The 5594-nt window shown below is 43.3% G+C and overlaps 1 protein-coding gene across 3 annotated transcripts in view; it reads left to right on the plus strand.

The window, feature by feature from the left end:
• Nucleotides 1–5594, plus strand: part of LOC116396820 (synaptotagmin-2-like) — a 32171-nt gene that overhangs the window by 10209 nt on the left and 16368 nt on the right. The window contains exon 1 of one of the 3 annotated variants that reach the window (XM_031871695.1): nt 4194–4382. The exons of the other annotated variants lie outside the window; for them this stretch is intronic. The gene's annotated coding sequence lies outside the window, so the exon portion shown is untranslated. Of the gene's footprint in view, nt 1–4193; nt 4383–5594 lie in introns of those variants that run through there. 3 annotated transcript variants of the gene reach the window in all.

A 5594-nucleotide genomic window follows, 5' to 3' on the forward strand; every position in this document is an offset into this window, starting at 1 on the left:
GAGAGAGAGAGAGAGAGAGAGAGAGAGAGAGAGAGAGAGAGAGAGAGAGAGAGAGAGAGAGAGAGAGAGAGAGAGAGAGAGAGAGAGATGGTATAGCGAGGCAGAAAGTGCTAGAATAATAGAGGGAAAAGATGAAAGCAATGAGGAGAGGAAGAAGTGAGGCATGGCAGGAAATGGAGAGAAGAGTGTGAGCAGCTGACAAACTGCCTTCAAGCTTTTGTGTGTTTCTCTCTCTTTCACCCCTGCATTGCAGCACTCCCTGCAGGAGCTGAGAGGGTGCAGTCTTTTTCTACATCCTCTCTGCTGCCTCGGAGGAGACGGCTCATCTCGACCAAAACGGGCGCCGGCCTGTGTTGTTAGCAGCTGCCCTCTGCATGTGCTTTGATAGCGGCTGTGCGGCTCTTATTGATCGCCCGGCGCCGTGGAGCCCTTTGTGGAGAGAGAGAGAGAGAGAGAGAGAGAGAGAGATTTACTCATTCACAGATGCTCTGAAGAAATGAGAGAGTAAGGGCAGAGCTGGAGTGTCCCACAATGCACTGGGAGACCCAGTGAAGCAATCCTACTGTACTGCGTTGTGTGATAATGCAGCTACATTGTGACCTTGCACTAAACTCTCCTTGTTCTCAAAATTGCTGAGTCAGGAAGCACAAGTGATTTATAAAACCTGGTCAAGAACATTAGCTGATTACATCTGATGATCACATCCAGTGGAATGACAAATCTGTAACATTACTTTATCCCTAACAAACTTATCTGGCTTTGATTACTCTTTAGTCTTTTAATTCTTAATGTTACATCTTTTGTTGATCTTCTTGTTTTTGTCTCTGATATAATCTTAAATAAAAGAGGTTATATGACCAATATATGAAGGTTGTACGAAGAAAAACAACTGACTAACTGACTGTGTAGCATTTATTCTATCTATTGGCTGAAATGGAATAGTATATGAATACGTATGTTTTCTTTAGTTTGTAATCACCTGAATCACCTGTGTTTTAGTGAACTTTGACTGAGCCGTTTGTATCTACATACAGAGCAGGTTCTCTTCTTAGAGCCAGCCGCCATGTTTCTACAGTAGCCCAGAATGGACAAACTAAACACTGTCTCTAGATAGGCCCATTCTTGTTTTCGCATCTGCCACCGTAGTTCTCCTACCCTCCTGGCACACGGAGAGGTTTCAGTTGGATGGGATCTACATCCTTACCACTAGATGGCGCCACATTGCACACACTTGACCGTTAAATCTGATAAACACTTCAGCATTGCGGGAGTTGCAGTTAATTTCTCTCTCTCTCTCTCTCTCTCTCTCTCTCTCTCTCTCTCTCTCTCTCTCCCCCTCTTTCTCTCTCTCCCCTCTCTCCTCTCTAGAATAGTCATTAGCATTTTCTACATTTTTACTGTTCGAAATTAATTTCACAATGAAGTCTTGGTTTACTGTGTCCTAAATCTACTTTTGAATGGATTAAGTTGTAGTTTTTGCCAAGTTTCCTCTGCTGCCAATGGGAATTTACAGTGAGTGCTGCCATACTTATTATTAAACGCTACTGTATAATTACTGACTGTAGGAACTTTCCATTGAGAGAGCACAATGAGTGTGTATTTTAACTTACAGGCACAGTTTCAACCCCCCAAACAACAAATGCTCTGCTGTTCTGTTGCCCACGCTGACCTTTAAGGGAGGGGGGGGTTGTTAAAGGTAACAAAATCCGACGATGACCCCCTCCGAATTTAACTTATCAAGGAGTAATTTCTGTATTTTTCAATCTGGACACATTTGTCCATGTTTATTGTGTCCAGATGAGATTAAAAAAGTGGTCCAGTATTGAGGGAGAATGCAGCAGGCGGCCTTCGCTAATTGGGTTGCAATGTAATCATATCGAGCAATTTCACACCATCAATGTACGCCCACTAAAAGTGCTTGTTTTTGCCACTTATAGGCTTGTTATTATAAGTGTCGAACAACATTGTGGAAAGGACCCTACAGAACTGAAAAAAAGTTGTTCTTACCTTTCACTTGATCCAGTGGGTTTGTTCTTGTATCTAAATCTCACTCAAGAAGAAGTCTCATTCTGAAATCTTGTGTTGTTGTCAAACTCAGCTAATTATTCTGCCGTGATATTGAAATCTTTTACATAACACTGAGCTACGCCTTCTGTACTCCGACGCAACAAACTCTCTCCAACTCTCACTAACTGTTCCATCGTTGTCTTCTGGATACAAGTCACATGACACACTAACGAACAGAAAGCAAAAGAAAAAGAAAAACGTTTGTATTTCTCTGTAGGGTTCCATAGTGTTGTCAGACACTCATAACAACAATCAGAGCCTGTCAGTGGCAAAAACAAGCACTTTTACTGGAATCACGTTGAAGGTGAGGAGCTGCCCCGAGCGATTACATTTCAGCCCGTTCAGTGTAACAACGTTATCCCTCATTACTGGACCAATTTCAAAAATCACAATAACACAATTAGCTCCAGGTAATCACTGTGACATGATGTATTCAATGCTTGTAGGTGGATTGTGTTATCTTCAGACTGTGTAATGTACCACAGTGTGGGCCTCTCATGTTACCCCCACGCTCGCTAGCTCCACAGTTTACGTTTACAACCCTACCCACGTTATTTCTTTTCCTGCCTGCACATGTAAATGTAGCTCTATTCCTTTAAAGCACCCCAAGGTCATGTGTAGTTTATGTTTACTTTTATAGAAGTGACTGTGACAATTTCCTTCTCCATTTCTCAAGCACTTTTTCCAACCTTTAGGTATGTCAGTCCTAAAACCCCGAACCAACAATACCCCCCTCCTAACTTCACCTTGCTGCTTCAGTTCTGCCGTATGTCACAGCCTTTTCACTCCCATGACGTCCCCTCATGCCCACCTCAATCTACCTAATTCACTTATTTCTAATTTGAGTTATGTAGCTCGCAAGTAACTTCTAAAGTGAAAAGGTTTCGAGAACCTGGTGAAAGTTGCAGGCTATTTTCACTGTGAAATATCCATTCCAGCCTTAATAAAGCAAAAGACCGTAGCGATCTTGAACAGTTTTGCATTTAGCGAAATGTTTTCTTTCAAAAAAAGTCGTCTCTGTCACTTTTACTTTTGCTGGAAAATTAAAACTTATTTGGGGAAAGACAAAATATCTCGGCAGCATACCTTTGCAGCACGTTGGTATAGAAACAGAAGGAGAAGAAAGGATGCTCTGTGATGCAGCACTTTTGTGTGAGATCCCTGCCCCTCTCTGGCAGAAGAAGCTCATTGCAGTGTAACCTGAAGTGAGAGGAGGCGCCTCACACCGGCTGCTGACAGCGGCTAGCTGAGCATGAGCATACAGAGAGGTATTTCCCCAAGGAGAGTGAGGAGGGCTCAGATATGTACAGCAGTAACTACATGTGGGGACGTTTATATGTATTTGTTGATTTGATGCCAGTTTATCACGCAGAATGAATGTAACGCCGGGCTTTGAGGACTTTCTGTTTCTACACAGACTGTCATATTCAAGCCTAATTCTTTCCCCTCTCTCTCTATGCATGTACAGATTTCCTGATCACACCATTGTGTTGTTTCGTGATGCAATGGCTTTAAATTAACGCTGTGGGCTTCTGCATTCTTTGTTTGTATTGTAACTGGAGAGTCTGCTTTGCCATCTGCTCACTTCCAATCATCATTGACGAGTCTCCTGAGGCATCAGCGAGAGGCAGACAAGTTGACCTAATCATTCTTGATTCCAAGTTGTTTGCTCCGAGTGGGTTTCCCAGGGAAAGGTCTCTCCAGAGGGTTTATATTGCACTTCTGAGATCAATTGCAGGGATCCAATTAATTGCATGAGCTCAATTTGTAAAACTATTTGAGGCTGATGTGGTATAAAGTCAGCACACCCTTTGTCAGCCATCCTGCTTCCCACCTTGCTTGTTCTCCATCTCTGATCTATTTCTTTATTCAAACACACACACACACACACACACACACACACACACACACACACACACACACTAGAGCTTGTGCATATTGATCTTTTACAACTGCCCTTCAATGATAGACCAAAGAGTGGCATGCTGCAATCAGCTGTGTGAGCAGCATCGCAAATGAGATTGGGGGGGAGTGTGAGAGAGAGAGAGAGAGGGAGAGAGAGAGAGAGCGAGAGAGAGAGAGAGAGAGAGAGAGAGAGAGAGAGATGAAAAGGGGGAGATGGTGTGCATTGGAAGAGGAGGAGGAGGAGGAGGAGGAGGGGTGTAGTGCTGCAGTGGAGAGAAGTGAGAGGAGACTGCAGTCGCTGCTTATGGGAGAGATCAGACTATGTTACCACAGCTCTGAGGGACTGTAGCTAGCTGTAGTCATTGATATTGGATGGGCCACCTCACGAAAGGGAATACCACATCTGACTGGTGAGTTTTGTTTTGGAGATCTTTTTTATTTTTTATTAAGGGGCAGCTATGTGACGTGAATGCAATCGAAACGTATACAACAAGACGATGTCTCAGAGGATCTTCTCTGTATTTTCAAACTAAGTGAGTTATGATAAACTATTACGGCACACTGTGCCTGTGTTCTCTGTACATTAATACATTTGTGTGATTCAGGATGTGTCAGAGCCTTTTTTACGTGTGTGTGTGTGTTCGTGTGTGTGTGGCTGAGTGATGCTGGCTAGTGGTGAGCTGCAGAAATCAAAGTCAGATAAGGACTGAGTGCTGTTGGCACAGAGGTAAACACAATGCTAAAACAAGAAGGGGGGCTATGGATGTGTTTTTGGTGTATTTTGCGTTAAACCAGTATCCTTATCAGTGGTACATTGAGTGCAACTTATGAAAGTTAGAGGGTTGAGTTGATTCGGATCAGGAATAACTGCGGACATGTTTTGTTAGAGGTGATCAGAGGCGATGATTTCTTGTACTGATATTAAGTGACCGTTACATTTTTTTGGAGGGACCTCTGTTGCGGCTAAAACTTTCATCATATTAATCAAAAATCACAGCAGAGCAGTCGGCACTCACATGATGCAGAGCAGTGACCCGATGCTTGCCTTGAGCCAATTGGTCATTTGATTGGCCGGTCAGCTCGGCTATAGGCAGGGTGTGGGGAATTCTGGATAGCTGACAGACACTACCAGGATTGCTATAGCAACAATAATCTGCCGGTCCGGAACACGCAGGCCTCTACTCTACTGTTTGTGAGCAGCTCAGATTTGACCACAAATCCTCCTTCATGACGAGTCCACGCTGAAATACACATGTTGGAATGCAATAGTTATTGATCTGTTGTTGCCTGTAAGTCAGATAAGATGAGGTTACATCATGATTGTGTTTGCCAGACGTTGACATAGAAGCCTCCTGGTTCACTTTCATGTTGTGATACGGAAATCCTCACATGCACTGTGAACATATTTAGATAGAAATATCTCTCCAGCAAAAGACTCACTGTATATCCCTCGAAGATGTGAGTGTGTGTGTGTGCGTGTGTGTGTGTGTGTTTGTGTGAAACCCTGCACTCAGTTGTTTTAAACTGAGAAGGATAATTTTGCTCTGAATAGCAATGCACATATAAATTGTGATGACACACACACACACACACACACACACACACACACACACACACACACA

This window comes from Anarrhichthys ocellatus, unplaced genomic scaffold, assembly GCF_004355925.1.
Source record: "Anarrhichthys ocellatus isolate YVR2014 unplaced genomic scaffold, GSC_Weel_1.0 scaffold60, whole genome shotgun sequence".
In the NCBI taxonomy this organism is placed as follows: Eukaryota; Metazoa; Chordata; class Actinopteri; order Perciformes; family Anarhichadidae; genus Anarrhichthys; species Anarrhichthys ocellatus.